At 38.1% G+C, this 27,807-nt stretch overlaps 1 long non-coding RNA gene across 1 annotated transcript in view; it reads right to left on the reverse strand.

Annotated features, from left to right (window-relative positions):
* Nucleotides 1–22,791: 22,791 nt before the first annotated feature.
* Nucleotides 22,792–27,807, reverse strand: part of LOC127536070 (uncharacterized) — a 46,653-nt gene continuing 41,637 nt past the window's right edge. The window contains exon 3 of the long non-coding RNA XR_007945081.1: nt 22,792–23,137. This is a non-coding gene — a long non-coding RNA (uncharacterized LOC127536070). The remainder of the gene's footprint in view (nt 23,138–27,807) is intronic.

The following is a 27,807-nucleotide window of genomic DNA, read 5'->3' on the forward strand; positions in this document are numbered from 1 at the left end:
CTCTGAGCAGCACTGAGCTTCATGTAATCGTGCGTTTCTTTATATTAAACTTAAGAAATCTTCTTCTGCAGCAGAACCTCCACTTTAATCTCCCTCCTGCGTTACGGGGCGGCTCTCTCTTATCAGATTTATTCCTCCTTTGCAGTGTGAAGCTTCTTTTGATTAAGGTGTTTGTATATTAGAGACAAAAGGAGATATCAGATATATGAGTTCCAGAGCAGAATCTGATCTGGGAGCTGCAGCAGCTTATGAGCTCACATGTTGGAGGTTTTGTGTTTTTATTGAGCTAATACGAGGGCGTGTGTTTGCGAGTCGCATTACTGTCACTTAAAAATAAAATAAAATGAAGCACTTTAAATTCTGAGCGTGTCATTAATCCCACCAGGAGTTTACTCTAACGTTCGCTGGGTTTCGTCCTCGATTAATGTGAGAGAGCATTTTTCACATTCACCACCTGTACATTTGAAACTAATTAATCATCTCAAATAAACAGAAAACAAGCGTTGCCATGACGACGTGGCTTCTAAAACAGAGACAGACATGATCTGACTGCACCGCGGTTAGGGTTTAGCAAATGTGGAGCGGAAAGCAATTTCTTTATCGTCATTCGTGCAGAATAAATAATATAAAGTAAATCGACAGCTAGCAGAAAAATAAATAAATCAGAAATAAAATGTTCCGCATCAAAATAAGACCTTAATTGCGAGCCGGTTGGTTTGAAATTCATCTCATCTACAGAAACAAATCACCAGAATTACATCATTTATCAGCCAGCAAGAGAAAAAATCATCAGAATTTCAACTTTCCAGAGGTCCTTGAACTACACGTCTTCATACTAAACCTAAAATTGTGATATTTAATTTCTACTTTACATGCCTCATTTTCAAAAATGTGTTTAAAATAAACCATCTGCAGTAAGCAGATTCTGTAAAAAACTGAAAATTAAGAACTTTTTGGTGCAACTCTGAAGCCATGAATGGTTCACCTGCGACCAAAAGTCACATGACAGAAATTCAGGGACTTTTTGGCTGAACTGCAGGAAGTGTTTGCACAGAGAAGAGTTTGGAAATTAAAAATATAAACAGTAAAATATCTACTGTACAGAATGTGGAATCAGTGTCTTTTTTTTGTCCAGTTGTGGTAACACTTGTGGGCATGGTTAAGGTTTAGTAAATGTAAAACAAAAGAGAATTTCTTTATCGTAACTGCATTTGCAATGAAATTAGTCAATCTCTTCATGTAGAATAAAAGATATAAAGTAGGTACCAAAAAAATGTTTTGCATCAAAATCAGACCTTAATTCCTTACTGGTTGGTCTGAAGTGCATCTTATCTGTTATAATAAATCAGCAAAATTACACCATTTATCAGCCAGCAACAGAGAGAATCATCAGAATTTCAACATTCAAGAGGCCCTTGAACTGCTCGTCTGTGATCTGGGTTCTACTAATTTAATCACAATCACTTTACTCTACATGCTTAATTTGAAAAATGTGCCAAAAATAAACCATCTGCAGTAAAAAGATTCTGTTAAAAACAGAAAATTCCGTGTTTCTTGGCACAACTTGGAAGCCGTAAATGACTCCGCTGTGACCTACAGTCACGTGACAAAAATTCAAAGTCTATTTGTTGATTTTGTTTGAAAATTAAAAATAGAAATAGTAAAATATCTACTGTAAATAATGTGGAAAATATACATTTTGTCCCCAGTGGTAGTAACACCTGTGAAAAGAAAAATGCACATGCTAATTCCAGATTTTTCTAATTTTTTGTAAAGCAAATAATCAAAGAAATTCAACTTTTGTCTTCTTTTCTTTATGTTTTATGGTTGTATAAGTGTATCATCCTGACAAGGCACTTCTTTATGCTGTTCTGTTTCCATAGAGCTGCAGGAGTTTGTCATGCAGCGAAAAACTGACAGTTAATTTCAGGAATCTGTTCTGCTGTTTCACTGAAACTGGTAAAGACATTTTTAGTTGCTCAGCTGAGTGTGAAACAAATAATCTGTTTAAAGACGACACATTTTGTTCATCTATTCATTCACTCTGACTTCCTCTACCTGTGGCTGAGACTCTATAATAAAGTCAGAATACTCAACTGCTCTTTTACTTCTTTATTGTTTGAACATAAAATCATCTCTTGCTGAAATGACTGCTGCTGTTTTTTTCTGCTCTGCAGTCAGTTCAGGTCAACAGCAGTTAGAATGAATCATGTCAAAGATATCAGAGCTCCATTCAGACGGTTAAATCCACTTCTGCAGCAACTTATTCATCCACCAGCCAGCGATTAGTTTAACTGTACAGAGTCTCTGAAGCATTCTGGATGTACGAGGGTCAACAGAGGACGAGCAGATGGTGTTAAAAGGCTGCTTAGAGACGCTTCTGTGGAGGTTTTGATGTAATTTGTAATGATGTTGGCGAGTTTTATTATCAAACAGCTGAAGGAGCAAATATCACAGTCATGGGTTTGGATTTTATACTCATAAACTGGTCAAGAGTTGAGACTAAAACATCACATTTAAGACTGACAACATTTAAAAAAGAAAAGGCAAGTCAAGCTTGTTTCCATTAGCTGTTGAATGAACTTCAGTAGGAGGACACTATAGTACCATCAAGCATGGAGGTGGCAGTATCATGCCCTGAGGAACTGGAGCTTTACACAAAGTAAATGGAATAACGAAGAAGGAGGATCACCTCCAAGTTCTTCAGGAAAACCTAAAACCATCAGCAGAAGGTTGATCTTGGACACAGTTGGATGTTTGAACAAGACAATGATACAAACACACATCAGACGTGGTAAATAAATGGTTCCATCAGGCTGGAATGAAGGTTCTAGACTGGTCCCCCCAAAGTCCTGACTTAGACCCATCAAGAACCTGAAGAACCAAGTCTGAGTCAGAAAGACAACATGTTTAGTTGAACTGAACCAATCCTGTCCTCAACACTCCAACATCCTGATGATATCATGTTTCTTTCCAACAGAATTATGGATGCATCTAGTTTCCAGGAAACCAGGTTTTTGGGAGACAGTGTTTCAGACCAAATCGACTCGTTCACTGTGATAAACTAATTTTGATGCATTAGCTGCTGATGCTCCTCCGTCTCTACATGTGTGTCACAGTGAAGCCATTTAAATGTTGAAACTGAAAGCGCTGAGAGTGATTGCACAGTTATTACACACCACGTTCTGTTTCCCACCAATGAATCCACATCAATGTTTAGTCTAAACATCTAAAAACTGGAATCTTGGCTGTTAAAACTTTCCTCACATCAGATTCTACTGATGTTAGAGCCTCAAAAGTTGGTGAATTGTCGACCAAAGACTGTATTTTAGTAGAAATATGGATCCAGCCATAGATATACACTTACAGGAACTTTATGGAGACACTAGACCAGCCTGGATTGAATATTTTGTACTATTGTTCCATTTTCAAGATCCAATAATTATCCAATAATGTCATGCTAGACTATCCGGGTGATGTTGGCCAGGTTTCAGATATACTGTAAGTCCTTTCAAACTGGATTTTAACTAGTTTTTTAATACTTATGAGTAACTTTGGACATTTTTCTAGTCAGTTTGGGTAAAGTTTGCCAAATTATGGACAGATTTTACTCATTATGGACAAGTTTCACACCTAAATAGCAAGAAACTGGAACCACACATTAAATTCCTACACCAATGAGTCTACATCGACATTTAATCAAAATAGCTAAAAACTGGAACCTTGTCTGGTCAAACTTTTCAGACATCAGATTCTACTGATGTTAGAGCCTCTAAAGTTGGTGAAATGTCGACCAAAGACTGTATTTTAGTAGAAACATGGATCCATCCATAGATGTACACTTAAAGGAGCTTTATGGAGACACATCAACCATAATTGACCAATTTTGCATTTTTCTTTTCCATTTTCAAGGACCGATAATTAAAACTGTATCCTCTGCTGAATCCATTCAATTGTTCTGATCTGATGGAACTATTCTGTCTGAGTCCTTCACATATTTTATTACGATGGGAGTTTTTTTCTGGAGATATTGAACCAGTAAAATGGCTTTTCGGGTGCCGTGCTTTCTTGAGGGTGAATTACAAGAATTACAACAACTCCCAAGTCTGAAAACACGTGAAAATTCTCCAAATTCTACCAAAACATTTCACAGGACTGAGTCGTGTTCACCTCAAGCAAAAATCTGAGCAATTTGTTTTCTGAATTCTGTCTACAGAGAGCAAAGTCTGGGTTCATTGTTGGTGATGAAAGGACATTTTCCAAAGAGAAACTGCGGCATATTCAGCAGCATAAATCCAGGATTGCTGTCATGTTTTGATTTGCAAATATTCAGTGTTGGTAGAATAAAACCCTGAACCCTACAGCAGTGGAGGAGATGAGCTCCTACTTCAGGTGTAGAATAGTGAGGACATTCTTCTTGTTATCGTCAATCCGACAGCAGAGCTCAGGTGATTATATCTCCAGGAGGTGGACAAATTCTGATGGCAGATGCTGACGTGAACCTGCCAGGTGAGGATCACAATAAACCCTGCAGGAAGAGAAGGCTGGGCGGCTATATGAGTGTTTGTGTGAACGTAATGCGGTTGTACATTTGTGTGTGTTAGCGGCGGCGGTGCGGATTTCATATACCAGATTAAAATCAAAATGGAATGACATTCAAAATGAAGCCGAAAGGATCAGACTCGGCCGGCGTTCGTGGTTTGATGGACTGTCAAAACACTTTTGGAGAGATTACCCACCTGTCACAGGAATACCGGCGTAGATGTTATACAACACCAATAACATAATGGGATTACTGTTATGAATTCTAGCCGTGCCCTGGAAAGATTAAAAAAGAGAAGAAAAACACCTTTCGGTATTATTTAAACCGCCGTTGGTGCACCTGCCAACCCTTACCTGCTCCAATCCCAACAAACTGCAGCCTATTTAAGCTGATTTATTGCTGTCTTTTTTTCTCCTCATCTCTCCTCTTCCTCTCTTTTTTCCATCTGTTCTCACCAGTGACTTGATCAAACAGAAGGAAAAGCTGCTAAAACCAATACAGTCAGCCCTGTGTGGAGGACGCCAGATGCCAGAATCTCAGCTCTCATGTGGTCACGTTGCAACCAACTGTGAGTCATCAGGATTTTACTGAGCTTTTAAAGAGGCTCCATAAAACCAGATCTGCATGAAGTTTACGGCCCCTAACAGGGCTGTCAATGAATAGTGGTTGAATGCAATTAATTATGTCAGCGATTAAAATGTGTATGAAACAATAAGGGAGAAGAAGAAGCACATGCATGTCAGTAAATGTATCAAAGATCAGCTGTAGTTTCTGGTTGTTCCACCAGGTGGAGCCTCTTACTGACTAGTTCATCGATGCAATTTAAGGCTAGCTTTTATGGTGATTTTAGATAGGTTTAGAACAAGGTTTAGATTTGGCTTCAGTCTTATTTTAGACTTGATTAGTAATTCAAACAAAGAAGAAGGTCATGATGTCAGTAAATGTACTGTAGACCAGCTGTAGTACCTGGTTGTTCCAGCAGGTGGAGCCTCTTACTGTTTAATACTGTTGAGACTGGAGGAGGCGTCACTTAGACTACAGTTCATGTTAAGCTAGCAATAGGCACCATGACAAAGACTTCTGTGGTGGTTAAGGACCTCCAACTGGAGCTCATTCATGGAAGTGATGAGCAGCTTTTGGGATGATTTTAGACCGGTTTAAAACAAGTTTTAGATTTGGTTTCAGTCTTATTATAGACTGGTTTTGGTCCGATTTTAGACTTTCTTAATAATACAACCAGCTATAGAGATATTAACTGACAAAGAAGGTCTTGTATGTCAGTAAATGTGTTGTCAGCTGTAGTTCCTGGTTGTTCCACCAGGTGGAGCCTCTTACTGTTTAATACTGTAGAGACCAGAGGAGGTGTGGGACTTTAGCTAGCAACGGGCACCATAAAAGACTTCTGTGGTTGATGACCTCCAAGTAGAGCTCAGAAGATTAGCTTTTGGGTTGATTTTAGACGCGTTTCGAAAGAGTTTCAGACTTGGTTTGAGTCTAAATTTAGACTAGTTTTGGTCCGATTTTTGACTTGGTGAATATGATATGGCAAAGACTTCTTGTATGTTCAATGTTTTTTCCTTCCTGAAGGGGGCGGAGCCAGCACTAGCTTAACTACATTTAAAGTTTTTAGAATAACTACAGCCTGGATTATACAGTCATGGAGAAAACACTCATCTTTGTAGTGTTTTTAACTGAAAGACATTCTGTGGAAATGTGAGACTTTAATGAATTTCCTTAAAAACAGGACAATATGGAACCTTTAAAGGCTTAATGAGTAGTATGTTTCCTCGTAGACCAGATAACTGAAACAGTGGTCTTGCTGCTCTTGAATTTGTCTTTTTTTATGGTTTATTTTTTCGTGTCTCTGGACACAGAAAGGCTGTCAAAACCATCCATGTGCTGAAGTTTGAGAAACTTTGTCGTCTTTGACCTCCACTTCCCTCCAGAGGTTTGCTTCTGCTGGCATCTCTGCGGCTCGGCTTTCATCCTGTCTGTTCTAAACTGTCTTTTATTTCCACTTCTGTCGTTCTGCTCAACAAACGGCAGCTCGGTTCTTTAATTCTTTATGTTTGAGGCAACACGTTTGATCTACAGGGTTGATCTCTGGGTCTCTGGTTTTGTTCTACTGGTGTTATTTATCTGTTTTGTTTGAATGAACTTGTATTTTTTTATATATAGCTTCCTATGAGCCTAGTTGTTGGCTTTTGTTTTATTTTCATGCTGTCTGAAGTTGTACAGAGCTGCATGAAACAAATTTCCTTTTGATTATGGTGAAATATATCTCATCTCTCAGGTCTGTAATGGTCCAACATTTCCCGTTATACATTAACTTTATTCAACATTTGTCAGAACCACAGATGATAAAATGATAAACAAACACAAAATAAAACAGGAAAACAAATTAATCCTCCCACATCTTTAGGCTTCAGTTCTGGAGCCAGCAGGTTTCGATATTTTTGGGTTTGGCTCTGCTTCTCTCAGACTCTGCAGAGCTTCACCTGTTCACATCAACTCCCACTGATGTCTTTCCCAAAGCCTGTGGATGTACGATTGCTAATTAGCATTTAGGTCTTCAGTCATGATGCCAGCAAATGTAATTTTCTGGCGCTTACGAGTCTAATATGTAAAGGTGCTTCCAGATGGAAAAATAAATCATTGCAGTGACAATTTATCAGCAGGTCTGGACGTCTCGAGTCTATATTAACTACATGAAGTCATAATATATGCATCCAGCATCTTATTATACTGATTAAAAGTTCAGTTTAATTGCTTCCACTTGCAGTATTTTTGAGCCGTGCAGTGCTCCAGTCTTCTTCTTGTGTTCTGTCTGTTAATAACACAAAACTAGACTCAAAATGTGTCCACAATGATGTAAATAAAGGGGAAGTCTGTACAAAATGACTTACGTTTACCCAAGATTGATCCAAAATGACAGAAAATGACTCAAATGTGTCTAAAATAAAGCCAAGCCGTGTTCTTAATGACTACATTGTTCTCAAAATGATTCAAAAATGACATAAATCTTGTCAAAGATGTTTTTCTGAATGTCCCAAGTGACTTAAATTTTTCCAAAATTCCCAAAATGTGTCAAAACTGAGGTGAAATTCACCCAAAATGACTTGAGTTTATCAGAAGTTGATCCAAAATGACAGAAAATGACAATTTGTATGCATTATGGATGAGTTTTAGTCATTTTGGACTAATTTTGGATAAACTTAAGTCATTTTGGATGAAATTCACCTAATTTTTGACACATTTTAGAAATTTTGGATCAGTTTTAGTCATTTAGGACATTTAGAAAAATATGTTTGACAGGATTTATGTCATTTTAGACTCATTTTGAGAACACTGTAGTCAGTAATGACACAATGTGACTTTTTTGGACATGAGTGATTTTAGACTTTTTTCCTGTCATTTTGGATCAATTTTAGAGAAACATAGGTCATTTCAGAGAGACTTTCCACGAATTTTAGGAATTTTTGGAAAGTTCTCATCATTTTGGACTATTTTTGGGCAATTATTGACCAGATTTGTGTCATTGTGGACACATTTTGAGTCTAGTTTTGTGTATTTGCAATGATGTGTGCTGCTAGAAGCAGAAAAGTGCACACAAGAACATGTTATTTTTACACCTTTCTTGTACATTTTGGGTCTTTTTGGACAATTTTTGATGCATTTTGGGCAAGTTTTCTTACTAATTTTGGACTAATTTTTAATAAACTTAGATCATTTCTGATGGATTTCACCTAAATGTTAACAAATTTTAGTCATTTGGGACATTTTCAAAATGATTTTTTACTCGATTTCTGTCATTTTAGACTCATTTTAAGACATTCTGAGAACATCGTAGTCATTAAGGACACAACTTGCCTTTATTTTGGACACGTGAGTCATTTTAGACTTTTTTTCTGTCATTGTAGATCAATTTTAAAATAATTTTGGACAGATTTCACTTCATTTTTGGACACATTGTTTTTTTTTAAATTTTATAAAAGTTCTAGTCATTCTGGAGTATTTTTGGGTCATTGTTGACTAGATTTATGTCATTGTGGACACATTTTGAGTCTAGTTGTGTGTTTGCAGTGATGTGTGCAGCTGGAAGCAGAACAGAACACAGGAAGAAGACTGCAGCACTTCAAGAATAAAAAATCCTGCAAGTGGAAGCAACTAAACTGAACTTTTAATCAGTGAAAAAAGATGCTGGATGTATATATTATGATGGCATGTAGTGGACCAACACAATATTGGACAGGCGGTCATACACCAGTATATATGTTTACTTAATTTACTTGCTTTCTTACACTTAAAAGTTCCGTTTAGTTCCTTTCACTTGCAGTGTTTTTGAGCCGTGCAGTGCTCCAGTCTTGTTCCTGCGTTCTGTCTGTTAGTGGGCAGGAAATTGGAAGTGACAGGAAGGTGTGTTTGAGCGGTCGCAGGTCGTTTTATCGACATGCAGCGAATGAACAGGAGGCCGACTCGGGCCCTCGGGACTCTTTCTGTGGTGTCGATTGAAGTGAGGAGGAGGTTTCAGATCCATACAGCAGCTCTGACAAGTGTTTGTGTGTCCGGGTCTAAAGCCTCGGAGCTCCCGGGGGGTCCGGTGGATCAGACGGTGGAAGCCGACGGTTCCCAGGAGAACTCCCCACACCTCAGACTCAACCGCCGGTTGTCACGAACACGGAGACACCTGAACGCACCTGCAGCTCCAGGTCGCCTGAAGCAGACGTGTTGTGTCTGGAGTTTCTGCCGCTTCATGACAGGTTCTCTTTCACAGCTTTTATTCAGCGCCATCGTACCGTGACGACACATTACCACACAGACAAGACTTCAGTGGTATCAGAACCTTCTATTTTTAACCTCAGAATCCCTAAAATCTGAGCTGAACAATGTACACTACCATTCAAAAGTCTGGGGTCACTTAGAAATGTCCTTATTTTTGAAAGAAAAGCAGCTTTTTTCAATGAAGATAACAAGAAATGAATCTAGTGTAGACATTGTTAATGTGTTAAATGACTATTGTAGCTGTAAACGGCTGATGTTTAATGGAATATCTCCATAGGGGTACAGAGGAACATTTCCAGCAACCATCACTCCTGTGTTCTAATGCTACATTGTGTTAGCTAATGGTGCTGAAAGGCTCATTGATGATTAGAAAACCCTTCTGCAGTTATGTTAACACATGGATAGAAGTGGGAGTTTTCAAGGAAAACATGGAATTGTCTGGGTGAACCCAAACTTTTGAACAATAGTGTATGTTTGAGTGTAAACATTAATACAGACGTCCAGCATCGTGGTTGTAAAAAGTGATGGGAATGGGCATCATTTTAGAAAGAAATGTTGAAGGTTTGCATCAATATTTTTAAATTCTGACTTCTACTGAAATTATGTTCAATCAACAAACTATATTGAGTCAGATTAATTCCCACCTCCTCTGCAGTGAAAGAATTATTTGGCAATTGGGAGCACAAACACTTGAAATCCTGAACTCAAACTGGTGAAAAGTTAAGTGATCGAGCCAGTTTAGTTAATTTACTAAGGATGTAGTTTAAATTGATTAATACAGAAATCTCAGTTTAAATGACACAAAATGATAATTTGATGCTATGTTATTTAATCTAAATCAGTACTTTCGAGTTTTAACCAAACCTAAACTATTCCTAAAAAGTCCATAAACTCCCAAAAGTCTGAAGTCAATCCTTAAAAGGTCTAAAACCAAAATCAAACCTAAAGCAGTCCAAAAAAATGTTCAGAACCAGCCAGAATACAGTCTCAAACCAGTCGTAAAAAGTGAAAAAAATAGTACAATATCGGGGCAAACCAAATCTAAACTACTCTGAAAAAAGTCCAAGACCCGCCGAAGACAGTCCAGAACCAGTCCACATCCAGGACCAGATCCAGAGTAAAATAAATCCTAAACCAACTTTAAATCACATCCAAAACCAGGAGAACCAAGAATGGAACCAAACATAGACCAGTGCCAAGAAAGTCCAGAACCAGTCCAACATTCAGTCTGAAACCAGTCCAGAAGCTCTTCTAGAAAGCCCCAGAGCATGATACTGCCACCTCCATGCTTGATGGTAGGTTTGGTGTTCTTGGAGTTAAAGGTCTCACTTTCAGTTTTTCTTCCATCTGACCACAGAACTTTCCTCCAGAAGGTCTTTTCTTTGTCCATGTAATCAGTGGAGCTTTAAGGTTCTGCTTCCAGAGGAAGAACGTCCTTCTTCATGGATCCTCTCAGTTCATGTTGATGTAAAACCCTGTGGACACTGACAGCTGTGTTCCAGCAGCTTCTCATCCATTCAGACCTGCTTTCTGATGGTTCTTGGTTGACTTTTGACCATCCTGACCAATGGTCTCTCAGCAGCAGGTGATAGTTTGTGTTTTCTTCCTGGTGGAGACAGTAACACAACTGGACGATGAACTTTATTCTGACAAACAGATGATTTAGGATCTGAAGCTGCTTTCAAATGGCTCCAAGTGACTTTCTGACTTGTTGAAGTTTATGATTTCCTTATTCAGATCTTTGCTGAGCGCTGTGGAAGTTCAGCGAGGTCAAGAGAGGATGAGGAGGCAGACACAGAGAGACACTCTGGTGATTCAGATGACTTAGGTTTTGAGTAAGGTGTACTGACATCAGGAAAAGTGACACCGACAGAGTAGCAGTTCATGCAAGCAATGCCAGCATGAGATCTGAGGATTCTCTCTGATCTTTGGGTTTATTTTGTAGTTGGAAGAGGAGTCAGCAGCTGTAGTCGACTGTAATCACTCAGGAGACGCCAAGAGGCCATTAAACTAAGAAAATTTGATAAAAACAAATTTCTACTTCACCAAAACTGACAATTTAAGTTTCTAAACCAACAGTTGTGGTTGTATTTCCCATACATGTGTGACTTAATGGCATTAGAGGAGATTTAATTTCCTACGACTTTGAACGTAGCATACGCATGCGCACATACAACCTCTCCCTCACCCCCCCAACCTCCCCCCCTTAACATTTATGAAGAAACGCCCCCCTCCAGAAACTTGCGTAGGATTCGTTAAGTTGCCTACAGCCGCAGTATAATACAATAGTATATTTTACCTGTCCAGAAGGAATTTAGCAACCAAGGCATCTGTCTTTAGGTCCATTTGTTGCTTGAGCTGATGCCATCGCCCAAATGACTCGCCAATAATCACTTTTGTTTTTGCATTCTCGCGATCCAGTCGTCTTTTATTTTCTCTGACCTCAAAAAATGCCTTTCTTTTACAGCTGGGTTCCCCTGGATCTTTATCTGCCATTATGTAAAAAAAGATGAGCAAAACAAGTCGCCAGCTAACTACGAAGCTATACCAAAGCAACACATACAGAAAACACGTAAGTCCAAGGCGTACGTAATCTACGTAACTAGGCCTGAGCCGGAAGATTTTTGATTGACAGGAAAGGGAGCAAACCAAACGCCTCGGTTCGAGCGCATTGATTGGCTGATGTTTTCCAGGTCCTGCCATGTCCACAGTTATTTTATTTATTTATTTATTTATTTTAGAAACCATACATACAAGTCCACTAAAGGTCAGTATATTAATTTTATGTGAATCAGACAAATTAAACAAAAAAAAAACATCCTCCATAATGCCTTTAATAAATCTGTGAAAGAACCAATGACTCAATCACAGAAAATTCAGAAGTATAGAAGCCACTGAAACTCAAGATTGTCATGCTAACATGGACTTTATAGGATGGAAACCTTTGTTCATGATTATTTATATGTTTTCATATCTATATTGTGTGCAGGGACACTAAAGTTGAATCTAATTAATACATTTCTAAACAGAAGTACATAAAGAGGTTACAGTACATCAGGCTGTGTTATTTCCTTCCATCCCAGTATCTGTAAAGTTAATTGAACTTTTCTCATTTGAGCCTTTCAGTCTCTCAGTCAATAGAAACCTTTAATCACTACCAGCTCGATGCAAAGTAATTAGAAAAATCATTAAAAGTGAATAATAAAAAGGTAGTTTCCGGGCTCTTTCTTTATTCCCCTCACAGAGATGATCTCACGCTGCACCCCCGTCATCTCATTTTTACTCTCCAAGGCCTTAAATAGCTCCTCTTTCACCGCTCCGTCGCCGAAGGACACGATGTGCACGAGCTCCACTGAGCACGCTCAATGGAGCCATATCTGCTGGCGTTTCTGCTTTCAGTGCCAGGGTCTGAAGTGAGTCTTCCTCCTGGGTCTGCATCTTCTCTGCTGTGGCCAAACCAGATTAATGATTAATCAGAGTCCCAGCAGCCCATCTGTTTTGGCTTCACCCTGCATTGTCCATCAGATTTCTACTGAAATCCAGTCTTTGGTCGACATTTCACCAACTTTTGAGGTTCTAATATCAGTAGAATTTGACGTTTGGAAAGTTTGACCAGACAAGGCTCCAGTTTTTAGACATTTAGACGAAATGCTGATGTGGACTCATTGGTAGGAATTTGATGTGTGGTTCCAGTTTCTCACTCTTTGGACTTGAAACTTGTACAAAATTGGTCAAAACTGCCCAAAATCTCTAAAGACCTGTCCAAAATGAACAAAACTGTATGTAATTTTGCAAATTTGTCCAAAATGACTTGAATTATGTTAAAAATGACTCAGAAATATCTAAAATTTGTTTAAAACCCTGTTTTCTAAATGACTCAAAGTTTATTTGAAACCTGGCCAACATTACTCAGATAGTCGAAAATGACTTTACTGAATAATTCATGGACCTTAAAAATGTAAAAAAGTGCTAAAACTCCAACCCAGGCTGGTCTAGTGTCTCCATAAAGTTCCTGTAAGTGTATATATCTATCGATGGATCCATATTTCTATTAAAATACAGTCTTTGGTCGACATTTCACCAACTTTTGAGGCTCTAATATCAGTAGAATCTGATGTGAGGAAAGTTTGACCAGACAAGGTTCCAGTTTTTAGATATTTTGATTAAATATCGATGTGGACTCATTGGTGTAGGAATTTAATGTGTGGTTCCAGTTTCCTGCTATTTAGGTTGTGGATTCATTGATAGGAAACAGAACCTGATGTTATAGATAGATGTCTAAATGTTGGTGTTCATAGAGGTCTAGATGTTCATAGAGGTCTAGATGTTCATAGAGGTCTAGATGTTCATAGAGGTCTAGATGTTGGTGTTCATAGAGGTCTAGATGTTCATAGAGGTCTAGATGTTCATAGAGGTCTAGATGTTGTTGTTCATAGAGGTCTAGATGTTCATAGAGGTCTAGATGTTCATAGAGGTCTAGATGTTGTTGTTCATAGAGGTCTAGATGTTCATAGAGGTCTAGATGTTGGTGTTCATAAAGGTCTAGATGTTCATAGAGGTTTAGATTTTGGTGTTCGATGTACAGAGTTACAAGTTTGTGGTTCCATATGTGTCTGTATATTATTTATGTCCATCTTTTTTGTCTCGTTTGTGTTGTTTTTTGTGCGTATAGGCAGTTCTGTCTTTTTTTGTCATCATTCATCTTGTTTTTCTTGGTTTTGTGTTGCTTAGTGTCTTGTTTGCTTTGGCTTCTGTGTTTATGTTGTTGTTTTTTTAATCTTTCTGTGGTTGCTTTTTCTCCCTTCTGTCATTTTGTGTTTTGTTTCTCTAGTTTTGAGTCTTTTTGGGCCACTTTGATCTCCTCTGTTTCGTTTTGCGTGTTCTTTTTTAGTTTCAGTTTTTAGATATTCAGACTAAATGTTGATGTGGACTCTTGTAGGAATTTGATGTGTGGTTCCAGGTTCTTCCTATTTGGACTTGAAACTTGTCCAAAATTCATTGAAATTGTCCAAAACAAACCCAAACACCTGCCAAAATGAGTAAAAACTGTCCATAAACAGAAACTGGTGTTCATAGGGGTAGTTTTTAGATATTTAGACTAAATGTTGATGTGGACTCATTGGTAGCTTTTAGATGTTTAGACTGAAGTGACTCCTCCTCCTGGCTCTTCTCTGCTGTGGCCAAACCAGATTAATGATTCATCAGAGTCCCAGCAGCCCATCTGTGTCGGCTTCTCCCTGCATTCTCCTGCGTGCTACTGTACAAACATCGTCTTTAATCCTCTGAATCCAGGACAGAAAACAGAACCTATTTTGCCGTTATCTAGTTTGAAAACATTACCTCAGAATGTGATTAATAGAAACTCTTAAGCTGGGATTTGCTGCTACAAAGCCTATTAATCCACTTATCCCAGGCAGCCTGTCTATTTTTGTTCACACTTACATGTTTTTATTTGAACTCCTGTGAACCTCTAATTGAAAAATCATGAATATAAATTATGTCTTTCTCTTCTTCTGTTGTTGCTTTTATAAGTTCAGCTGCTTGTGAGGCAAGAAAAGCTGGAATGTGAGTCCAATCAGAGCTTAATTACAGCGACCAGTCAGTCCTCAGAGGCCTTCAGATTTAAAGGAATGAAGATCTTGGGCCTCACAGCTGCTTTTCACATCCTTCTGAGACTGTTGACTTCATTTCCTGCAGGTTTTCGCTTCAGGACACTTCGTCTGCTTTCTCACTCCTCCGGTTTTCTATTTCTTCGACCTCTTCTTGCTCCTGAAGTTCTCTCTGGTGTTTTGGTCTCTCTGATTTTTACTTGACCTGAGTGCGACCCTCCCAAACTTCCCAAATATCTCCCAGAGCAAAACAGTCACAGGCGAAGACGTCAACCGTCAAAATGTCAAGCAGGTCCTGGGTGTTTTTTTGTTTCTTCACTGTGGCTCAGTTTTCACCTCTATGCAAACAGAACTACCAGGAAGAAGAGAAGAGAAATCTGGAAATGTCTTCTGTATAGAATGACACAGTTAGAATGACTGAAACCAGAATAAAGAAAAAAAAGTAAAGTTGAATAGTTACTTATTTTACAAAAATAGAAAAACACCTGGAATCAACACGTCCAACATTTTGTCCACAAGTCTTACCAATGTCAGAAAAAACTTATTCTACATACAGATAAATATTTGACGACATATGTTTATATATTTTTCCATACTCTGCTCCGTATAAAGACTATGTGCAGTTTTTTTTTTTTTTTACAGAGTCTGGTTACAGCAATCCATGCTTTTGCAGCATCTGTCTCCCATAAATGCTGCAACTTTTTGTCTTTTCAGCAGGTTTTGAAATTCAGACAGTTAAAGGAAAATCAGAAAATAAAGGATGAGATAATGAGCCGAGCGTGGTGAATGATTTCTGAATTAAACGTTCCTCCTTAAAGCCAGGTAGATGCTCAGAACACCGTTGCTGAGTCATACAGCCACCATCATTTTTAGAAAAAGGTGTAAAAGTTGTGATTTGTAGCCAGAAGAACATGGTGTACCTATCAGAAAAAACACAACAAGTGTTGATGTCTGTGCAGATTTTTAGTCATCCAGATCGTGGCAATCACAGAAGCTTCAGTAGAAATCAACTGGACTTCTCTGGTAGGTCGTTGAAGACGTTTTCACCTCTCATCCAAGATGAGGGGTGAGAAAGTCTCTTGAAGAAGAGGTGAAACATCTTCAAGAACCTACAAGAGCTTCAGTGGAAATCAGCTGAACTTTTCAGGTAGGTTCTTGAAGATGTTTTCACCTCTCATGTTGAAGATGTTTCATCCAAAATGAAAGGTAAAACATCTTCAAGAACCTACTAGAGCTTCAGCAGGAATCAACTGAACTTCTCTGGTAGGTTCTTCTTCATCTTGGATGAGAGATGAAGACATCTTCAAGAACTTACCACAGAAGGCCAGCTGATTCTACTGAAGCTCTTGTAGGTTCTTGAAGACATTTTCACCTCTCATCTTGGACTTCTCTGGTAGGTTCTTAAAGATGTTTTCACCTCTTGTCTTGGATTAGAGGTGAAAGCTCTCTTGGAGAAGAGGTGAAACGTCTTCAAGAACTTCGCAAACCCCTCCCACAACAAAACAATAAACTGTCTGAATGTTTGCGACTGTTGTTCACAACCGAGTCACTGATGGTTTCACAGTTTCACTAAAGAGCTCAAAATTTTTAGTTTTTCATGAAATTAGGTTAAAGTAAACAATCTATTTTTGGCATTTTTTAAAATGAGACGTGATTTTGATAAAATATTACAATCTAAAGTTTAGGTGTGTTTAGGTTTCCTGTCAGAGTGTTTAAAGGCTGTCAGAAAGTTCAAAATCCAACATTTCTTCCTGTTTATGCCGCTTCCGTCTCCAATAAAAGATGTAACTTTACGTCTTTAAAGTTTTCAGCAGGTTTTGGGATTCAGACGGTTAAAGGAAAACCTGAAAATAAAGGATGAGATAAGTCGAGCACGGTGAATGACTTGTGAATTAAACATGAATCACAGGAAACCTGCTGAGTCACAGCTTCTCTCTGATCCTCGGTGAAGCTTCTTTGTGTCGTCTGCTGATGTTGGACTTTACTTTTATCTGCTGCTGTTCTTCAGGAGCTGCTGAGGTTCCTCCACTATTAAAGATTAAACTTGTGACCTCGTAGTGCGGCTTGTGTGTGGCCTCGGATGCAGCTATTTCAGGTTCATCAGAGGGTCAGAGAGACATGGAGGTGATTTATGGTTTCTGCAGGAGGAGGAGGATCCTTCAGAAAGGGATGTTTTGCCAGCCGGCATGTTGGCAGCCTCCGCCGTGACAAACCGTGTCGACAGCACGAACAAAAACAGGGCCAAGGTGCTTTGAGGAACAAAAAAAAACACAAAACTGAAGCCCAACTTTTGTTTTCTAAACACCTTTTCATCAACATTTGCATCTGAACATGTCAAACTGATTCAGATAAGAGATAAAAGCACATTTTTATTGCATCTGTCTTCCAACCAGAACCTCCTCAGGATCACCTGGTTCTTCATCTCCAGTAACTTTATCAATGATCAGAGTTCTACCTTCATACTGTGAATATTTCCAGAGTTCCAGGTCCTTGAAGTCCACAGAGGTGGGTCCAGATTTATCACTTTTTAATGGACTTTTTCCATCATTTCTGAGCCTCAGAACTTCATCAGTCCAGCAGATAAACCATGACATTTAGGAGGAGAATACATCTGAGTTCTGAAAAAACTGCAACTAAAACAACTAAAAGAGCTGGAAAATGACCACAAAAAGAGACCAAATTGTCAAAAAAGGGCCTAAATTACCACAAAAAAACACAAAATCTACACAAAACCCCCATATCACCATAAAAGTAAATAAATTTATCACAAAGACACAAACTTTCCACTGAAATATGCTAAATTACAAAAAAGGCCAAGACTACCACAAAAAGACACAAAATCAGCACAAAAGGACCAAAATTACAACAAATTGACCCCAAATCGCCACAAAAATAAGTGAACATACCATAGAAAGACACGAACTCTCCTCTAAAAGATGTACGGTTCCCACAAAAAGATGAAAAATCACCATAAAGAGGTCAAAATGACCACAAACAGGGTTCAAAGTACCACAAAATGATCTAAAATCACCACAAAAAAAGGTGAATTTACCACAGAAAGACTCGAAATCGCCACTAAAAGAAGCTAAATTACCACAAAGAATCATCTGGTTCTTCATCTCCAGTAACTTTATTAATGATCAGAGTTCTACCTTCAGACTGTGAATGTTTCCAGAGTTCCAGGTCCTTGAAGTCCATTTGTATTACTTTTTCCAGGATTTGTGAACCGAAATGACTTCATAAAATAATCCTACATGAGAAAATGATTCCCCCACAGAGTGAATGGCGTCCATAGAGGTAACTTCTGTGTAAAATGATCCTTTCATCGTCTATAATTGTTCTGATCAACCATCCATCAACATGTGACTTGAACCTTTAAGTTTACCCAGAATGCACTTTTTAAAGTTTTCTCTGGTGAATAATCAGGAAACAGAAACACATCCAGAGGAGCAGTGATTGTTTCTAGGACTCTAAACTGTTCACACTAGAATACATCCCATAACTACCAAAACTCCAACATGAAAATAGATTGGTGTTGGATTCTCCTCTGTCAGTCGAAGAACTTCACAAATCTCTGCAGCATATGCCGAACAATAAAGCACCCGGTCCAGATGGCTATCCAGTTGAATTCTATAAAGAATTTTGGACAATGTTGGCTCCCACCTTTCATAAAATGGTAACAGAAATTAAAAACAAACAAAAAATACCTTCAAATATGAACTTAGCCAAAATTATTTTGTTATTAAAACCAGAAAAAGACCCCACACTTCCATCTAGTTACCGTCCAATTTCATTAATAAATGTAGATCTCAAAATTATCAGCAAAGCTCTCGCCAGTAGAATAGAAAAAATAACCCCCCTTATAATACATCCTGATCAAACAGGTTTTATTAAAGGGAGACATTCTTCTACTAATATGCGCAGATTAATTAACATAATAGATTATTCCACAATACATCATTTAGAATCCACAATCATCTCGTTAGACGCAGAAAAAGCATTTGATCGAGTAAATTGGAAATTTCTGTTTGCAACATTAAACAGATTTGGTTTTGGGCCATCTTTTATAGACTGGATAAACATCTTTTATAATAACCCGGCTGCTTGTGTTAAGACCAGTGACCAGACTTCTCCAAGTTTCTGTTTGCAGAGAGGCACTAGGCAGGGCTGCCCACTTTCTCCATCACTTTTCACCATCTTTATTGAACCTCTTGCAGCTGCCATAAGACAAAATACAGACATCAGAGGAATCCAAGCCAACAATATGGAACATAAAATAAGTCTTTATGCAGATGATGTATTACTTTTCCTAAATAACTCCAAATCATCTATCTCCCAGACAATTACGCTTATTAATAAATTTTCATTGATATCTGATTATTCTACCAACTGGTCTAAGACTACAGCCATGCCTATTAATTGTGACATACCAAGAATATCTAACATCACAATACAGTCTGGAAACCTCAGATATTTAGGCATAAATATTTCTCCCAGGATATCAGAACTTACAAAACTAAATTATGTTCAGTTATTGAAAACAATAGAGGATGATCTTATACGGTGGAAGCACTTACCTTTATCACTCATGGGGAGAGTAGCCACTATTAAAATGATGGTTTTACCTAAAGTTAACTATCTATTCTCAATGATACCATCCAAACCATCCTCCTGTTAGTTTAAATCACTGGACTCATATATATCCAAATTTCTTTGGAAAAACAAACCATCACGTATCAGTTTAAAGACTCACAACAGACTAAAGATAGAGGTGGACTGGATTTACCCAACTTCAGTCACTACTTCCCAGCTAGTAAGTTGCAGTATATTTCCAAATGGTTAAAACCTAGTAATGTAGATGAGTTATGGTTCGATGTAGAGCAAGCAATATGTGAGGACATAGCCGTTTCTGACTTGCCATTTATCAGCACAACTATTAAATCTCATCAGTGTTTCAAAAGCATTAATATCAGCTCCTCTTTAATGGCTTGGTGGGAATTTCTAAAATTAAGTAAGTCTTCAGTCATTCCATGTAAATTTACTCCAATCTGGAATAACCCTGACATTCTACAAAATAAAAAGATGATACATTTTACTCACTGGAGAAACCAAGGGATAAAACAGTTAGAACATATCATAGAAGATGGTAACTTTCTGTCATTTCACACACTCACTTCACAATATGGAATTAACAACACAAAATTTTTAGAATACCACCAACTTAAATCGATTATAGGAAAAAAATACACTCTCAACCAATTACACTGGCAGCTTCCTCTTAGAGTAGAAGAATTCTTAAATTTTCGTCCCCCAAAGCTATTATCAAAACTATATAGAATATTATCAAAGTCAGAAGATACAATCTTTCTTCCTACAACAAAATGGGAAGCTGACCTATCCAGTAATCTTAATCAAAATGCATGGTCACAAATATGTTTAAATACCTTTAAAATGTCAAAGAACTCAAATATGCAGCTTATACAATTTAAAATTCTGCACAGAGTTCATTATACAGGACAAAGGATGTTCAGGATGGGTCTGTCCCATTCGGATATTTGCTCACACTGCAGTGATAACATGACTGACAGTTACCTCCATGCCATGTGGTCCTGCGCACCTGTGCAAAGGTTCTGGCTTGAGGTATGTGAAGACCTGTCATTATGGTTTAAATGCAACATTACTGCAAGTCCCACATTGTGCCTATTAGGTGACCTAGGTGAAATCAACATAGGATCTAACTCTGTATGTATGGTTCTCACCAGCTTATGCATCGCAAAGAAAACTATCCTTATAAATTGGAAAGCCAAAAACAGTCTGTGGGTCTGTGGCTGGCTGCGGGCTGGGGGCCTGCTGGTCTTTGGGGGTGCGCGGCTGCCCGCATCTGGGTGTGGGGTGGGGGTGGTGGTGGTGGGGGCCCGGTTTTGTGGCCCGGTGTCCCCCGGCCTTCCGGGCGTGCCCTCATGGGGCACTATGGGAGGGTGAGTGGCTGATCTTGGGCTGCGGCGGGGGCGCCGGCCCATGCCGGGTGGCCGTCTGGGGTGGCTGGTTCCCCTGGCGGTGTTGACCCTCTGCCTGGGGGGGGCGGGGGTTGCCTCCTTGGCGCCTGGGGCTCGGGGTCCTGTGCTGGGTCCGCCCTGGGCCTCCGGACCCTGGCGGGGTTGGCGGCCGCCGATCTTGGTCGCCTGGGGCCCGACCCTGCTGGGCGCTGGAGGTCCTGGCCGGGTTCTCCCTCTGCCCCCTTCCGGGCCTGTCCGTGGTCGTCCTCGTGGTTTGGTGGCTCGGATCTCTACTCTGGGATTGCTGCCGGCTCGCCTGGGTCTTGTGGGCTCTCAGGCCCGCTTCTGGCCTTCACGGAGGTCAGAGGTCATCGTTGCATGATCACAGTCACAATTGCACCGTACTCTGCATGTGGACATAGCAACCATGTTGTCTTGGGGGGTGTTAAGTTTGTCCTGGTGCCAAAATATCAAAAGACATGTTTCCTCAGTTTATTTGTTTCACATAGATGATTTGAATAATTACTAGCTGTATTTCGTAACAAAACCCGTAGGATGCGTTCTGTTCTTGTCTTTGTTAAGGTGTACTAGCTTGTTGTCTGTTGTGTCGGTTTCAATTGAAAGATAATTGTATTCTTGCACTTTTCCTTTTCTCTTCACTATCCTCTCTTGTTGTTGTTTTTTTTCTCCTTTTCTCGTTTCTTTCTTCCTGCCTTTCCCCTGTCAGGTCCTTCAAATTTATGTATATTTAACTAATCAACAAGTATTCAATCTAAATAAATTACTGTACAGTATCAAGGGGAGTCTTATACTTACGAACTCCCCTTGGAAAAGCAAATTTGTATGGCACAATGCAGCAGCCAGATCCTCATTCTGCCTGCTCTGTTGCCGGACAGGACACAAAAAAAAAAAAAGAATACATCCCATAATACTGATGGTCACAGCTTGTTTTAAAGAAAAATGAACAGAAACCAGATTTATTCTTTAGACTGTGACACCTGGATGGACGTAAACTGAACTAGTGTCAGTTTTGGTCGGGTTTTCATTGTTTTGTGCTCGTTTTTGTCATTTTCTGTCACTTTCTCCACTTTTGTGTTGTTTTTGTGCCTTTGGGGCAGTTTTTTCTGGATGTGATCATTTTATTGTCCTTTTGTTGCCATTTCATGTCTTGTTTTATGTGATTTTGTGTGGTTTTCTCTAATGTTTTTTCATGTTTTGCGTCTCTTCTTCTTGCTTTGTGTTTGGATTTACGTAGTATTTCGCGTCTTCTTTTTCTTGCTTCACATCTTTCTGTGCCTCATTTTTGTGTTTGGCATTTTGATCGTTTTACACGTCTTTGGGACACTTTAATCTCTGACATGAAACTCTGACACATCCCATAATACTGATGATCACCGTTGGTTATAGAGAAAATGAGCAGGAACCGGTTTTATTCTTTAGACTGTGACACCTGGATGGACGTAAAACTGATCCGGTTGGTCTTTTTGCGACTCGTTTTTACTGTTATACGTCTGATTTTTGTTTTTGTCTCTTTTCTGTCATTTTGCATCAGCTTTGTGTTGTCTTTGTGTTCATTTTCTATCTCTCTTTTTCTATTTTCTTTCATTTTTCTTGCTTTTTGTGTGTATTTGTCTTGTTTTGTCTGATTTTGTGTCATGTTTTTTCTTGCTTTGTGCCTCTTTTTTTGCTTTGTGTCCAGATTTAGGCATTTTGCATCTTGTTTTTCTTGCTTTGCATCTTTTTGTACCGTGCTTTGTGTTTTAATGGGACATTTTGATCATTTTACACATCTTTGGGACACTTTTGTCTCTTTGTGACAGGAAACCAGGACACATCCCAGAATACTGATGCTCACAGTTGGTTACAGAGAAAAATAAACAGGTTTATTCTTCAGACAGTGACACCTGGATGACATAAGAGTGAGTGTGAGGCGTTCAGGTGTCTTCAGATTTGATGCTGATGACATTAGCATCTCTGACCAATCAGGTCCTTCACCTCCTCTGCTCTCGTCCTTCACTTAAACATCCTCTCTTTAATCACAATCAGTCCTGATTTTCCCTCCATCGGCTGCTTTCTGTTCTCTTCCTGTAGTGTCTCTGATTAGACGTCCATCGGTTCAGCTCAGAAGCTCTCATGTTGTCTTTGAGGAGCTTCAGCTGAGCAGCATGGAGGCAGTTTGGGAGACGTTGAAGATGTCAGAGAGGTTTCTGTGAAGAGGACGGAAAATACAGATCTGTGTTTATTTTAACGGACAGCAGAGTGTTTGTGGTTTAACTCTGAAAACTTTTTCCATCATTTCTGAACCTCAGAACTTCATCAGTCCAGCAGACAGACACATGACATTAAGGAGGATAAACACATCTGAGTTCTGCTAAAAAGGATTTGTTTTCATATTTTTATTACTCCTCTGTAATTCAAAGACTTAACTTTTAAAATATCCATAGTATCAACTTTCCTCTCATCAGGTTCTACTGATGTTAGAGCCTCTAAAGTTGGTGAAATGTCGACCAAAGACTGGATTTTAGTAGAAACATGGATCCATCCTTTAAAAAAAACAGCCTCGAATGATAATTCTGCACTTTCTTCCATTTTTAAAGACCAGATAATCACTCATTAGTGTCAGTTTTCACAAGTATGGCTCATACTGGACAAGTTTTAAGACTTTTTTTTCAAATATCGATTTATTTTTGACAGTCTTTATCTCGTTTTGGACAAATTTTGAGTAATTTTAGAGAAGTTTCAAGTTAAAAATGCAAAAAAAACAAAACAAGAAACTGAAGCCTTGTCTGGTCAAACTTTCCACTCATCAGATTCTACTGATGTTAGAGCCTCAAAGTTGGTGAAATGTCGGCCAAAGACTGGATTTTAGTAGAAACATGGATCCATCCATTTATATACACTTACAGGAACCTTAAGGAGACATTACACTACATTATACTATCTATTTTGAGGGGCTGATTATTTATTATTATTGTCATTACTGAGTTATTTGGGACCATTTTGTGTAATTCTGGACAAGTTTTGAGTCATTTTGGTCAGATTTCAAGTCAAAACAGCAAAAACTCTGGGGTATTGGGGTTATATGTGCAACTTTGTGGGGTCACAATACCAAGATAGTTTGAATGTTTGACACGTTTTTTCAATTTAAGGGATCAACAAGCGTTTATTACTGGAATTTTTGGATCCATTTTGAGTAATTTTGGACCATTTTTGAGTCATTTTGGACAAGATTTGGGTTATTTTTTAACAGATATTGAGTCAGAATCACAAAAAACTGGAGCCTTGTCTGGTCATACTCTCCTTATCAGATTCTACTGATGTTAGAGCCTCTAAAGTTGGTGAAATGTCGACCAAAGACTGGATTTTAGTAGAAACATGGATCCATCCTTTAAAAAAAAAACAGCCTCGTATGATAATTCTGCACTTTCTTCCATTTTTAAAGACCAGATAATCACTCATTAGTGTCATTTTTCACAAGTTTGGCTCATACTGGACAAGTTTTAAGACTTTTTTTTCAAATATCGATTCATTTTTGACAGTCTTTATCTTGTTTTGGACAAATTTTGAGTAATTTTAGAGAAGTTTCAAGTTAAAAATGCAAAAAAAAACCCAGAAGAAACTGGAACCTTGTCTGGTCATACTCTCCTCATCAGATTCTACTGATGTTAGAGCCTCAGAAGTTGGTGAAATGTCGGCCAAAGACTGGATTTTAGTAGAAACATGGATCCATCCATATAGAGACACTTACAGGAACTTTGTGGAGACACTCGACCAGTCCTTAGATTTCTGAACTTTTTAAGTGGTATTTTTTTTCGGGGGTGAAAGAGAAAAGTTCCCAGGTCTGACAACACATCAGACTCTCTAGTTTTTGGTCTTCAATGACCAACTGTGACATGACAGAGCAGCGTGTTTCCTGAATACGGCCTGGACTGATGCAGGTTTAAGTTACAAACATGATCTGACAGAAAACACATTAACTTTAAAATATAATGGAGAATGCAGTTTGTGCTGCTCAAAATGGCAACTTCTTCAACAGAATCTGCACTAGCTTTTGTATTCTTTCAAAGAAAAACTGAATGTAAAGATTTCAACCTGCAGCTCTTTAAGCAGCTTTTCTTCCTAATCTTGAGGTTTCGTCTTTGCAGAAACAGTCCAGTTCACATCAGACTGCAGCTTCAAGCAGAACTAGCTCCGCTTTTAGAACGTCTCGGCCGCATTTTCCTCGTCCTCGTCTGTTTTTCTAGACTCCCGGACGGCTGACCGACCGGCGGCGGCACACAGGAGTCATTTTGTGCCGTTAAAATATTCATTCATGAAGTCCCGGAGCCTTTTAGTCCACATCAAACATCAGAGCCACAGGAGAGGCTCTGAGCAGCGAGCAAACAGCTCCACCGACCTTCAGCTAAATATTTATGCTCTAAATATACCCCCTATATTCATTGTGTTTTTAGGGAAATGATCTGGATCAGAAGTGAACCAACAGGATTCAGATTTGGGAGGAAATGTGCAGAATTTCTGAACGGTTTTTCAGAGCAGCTGACTTTATCTCTCACCTCTTTTTGCTCATTTTGTGTTTTTCTATTCATTTTGTGTGTTTTTTTTGTCTGCTTTTCAGTTCATTTTGTGTCTCTCTGTTAATTTTGTGTCTTTTTGTTCATTTTGTCTGTTTTTTTCTGTTCATTTTGTGTCTTTTTGTTAATTTTGTCTGGTTTTTCTGTTCATTTAGTGTCTTTTTGTTCATTTTGTCTGTTTTTTCTGTTCATTTTGTGTCTTTTTGTTCATTTGGTCTGGTTTTTCTGTTCATTTTGTGTCTTTTTGTTAATTTTGTCTGGTTTTTCTGTTCATTTTGTGTCTTTTTGTTCATTTTGTCTGTTTTTTCTGTTCATTTTGTGTCTTTTTGTTCATTTTGTCTGTTTTTTCTGTTCATTTAGTGTCTTTTTGTTCATTTTGTCTGTTTTTTTCTGTTCATTTAGTGTCTTTTTGTTCATTTTGTCTGTTTTTTTCTGTTCATTTTGTGTCTTTTTGTTCATTTTGTCTGTTTTTTCTGTTCATTTAGTGTCTTTTTGTTCATTTTGTCTGTTTTTTTCTGTTCATTTTGTGTCTTTTTGTTCATTTGTCTGTTTTTTCTGTTCATTTTGTGTCTTTTTGTTCATTTTGTCTGTTTTTTTCTGTTCATTTAGTGTCTTTTTGTTCATTTTGTCTGTTTTTTTCTGTTCATTTTGTGTCTTTTTGTTCATTTTGTCTGTTTTTTTCTGTTCATTTTGTGTCTTTTTGTTCATTTGGTCTGGTTTTTCTGTTCATTTTGTGTCTTTTTGTTAATTTTGTCTGGTTTTTCTGTTCATTTTGTGTCTTTTTGTTCATTTTGTCTGTTTTTTCTGTTCATTTTGTGTCTTTTTGTTCATTTTGTCTGTTTTTTTCTGTTCATTTAGTGTCTTTTTGTTCATTTTGTCTGTTTTTTCTGTTCATTTAGTGTCTTTTTGTTCATTTTGTCTGTTTTTTCTGTTCATTTGTGTCTTTTTGTTCATTTGTCTGTTTTTTCTGTTCTTAGTGTCTTTTGTTCATTTGTCTGTTTTTCTGTTCATTTTGTGTCTTTTGTTCATTTTGTCTGTTTTTTCTGTTCATTTTGTGTCTTTTTGTTCATTTTGTCTGGTTTTTCAGTTCATTTTGTGTCTCTCTGTTAATTTTGTGTCTTTTTGTTCATTTTGTCTGTTTTTTTCTGTTCATTTTGTGTCTTTTTGTTCATTTTGTCTGGTTTTTCTGTTCATTTTGTGTCTTTTTGTTCATTTGGTCTGTTTTTTTTCTGTTCATTTTGTGTCTTTTTGTTCATTTGGTCTGGTTTTTCTGTTCATTTTGTGTCTTTTTGTTCATTTGGTCTGGTTTTTCTGTTCATTTTGTGTCTTTTTGTTCATTTTGTCTATTTTTCTGTTCATTTTGTGTCTTATTCATTTTGTGTGTTTTTTTCTACTAACTTTGTGTGATTTTCTGCTTGTTTTGACCACTTTTGTGTCAATTTTCAGCTAATTTTAAACTAATTTAAGACTGTTTCAAATGATTTTTTGAAGTTTGTTGTTTTGGTCAAGCTTGAAGTCATTATCTGGGATTTTTCCATAAGTTTGAAGCATCCTTTGAACAACTATGAACAATATTTTTCGGCATTTTGGTTCATTTTTAAGTCATTGTGAGTAATAAACACTTTTAAGGCAGGTTTGGATTAAGTTGGACGGGATTTTTGGAGAAGTTTCTGTCATTTTGGTCAAGTTTGAAGAGAATTTGGAAAACCTTTGAGACATTTTGGATGAGTTTATGGGTCGATTCAGGCAAACTTTTGGTGGATAAGTTTGGGCCATTTGGACAATTTTTGAATCATTTTGAACAAACAAACATATCCAGCGTACCGATGATCGTTTCTACGACTGTCACAGACATTAAAGTGCTGCAGGTTTACTGTTCACACAAGGATGCATCCCATAATACTGATGCTCATAGTTGGTTATAGAGAAAAAGAACAAAAACCAGATGTGGTGTTTAGACTGACAGCTGGATGGAGGTAAAACTGATCTGGTTGCAGTTTGTTTTTGGTCATTTCATGTCTTTGTGTTGTGATTTTTCATCTTTTCTGGTAATTCCGGCTCTCTTTGTGGTAATTCTGTGCTATCAAATGCTTTTTTTCCTCCTTCATTGTTGGTAACACCTTTGGGCACATACGTAGCCATTGCAATATGTTCAATGTTTGGCCAAATAAACGGGATTTTCTTTTTCTTGCATTAAAAAAATGTTAAAGTGGAGGAATCTCACTTCAGTGCTTCACATTCTAGGTTTATACGAGGTCAGAAGACAGACAAAAATGCATCTATTATTACTATTCTTGAACATTAAA

The sequence above is a fragment of the Acanthochromis polyacanthus genome, chromosome 11 (genome assembly GCF_021347895.1).
Source record: "Acanthochromis polyacanthus isolate Apoly-LR-REF ecotype Palm Island chromosome 11, KAUST_Apoly_ChrSc, whole genome shotgun sequence".
NCBI classification, from domain to species: domain Eukaryota; kingdom Metazoa; phylum Chordata; class Actinopteri; family Pomacentridae; genus Acanthochromis; species Acanthochromis polyacanthus.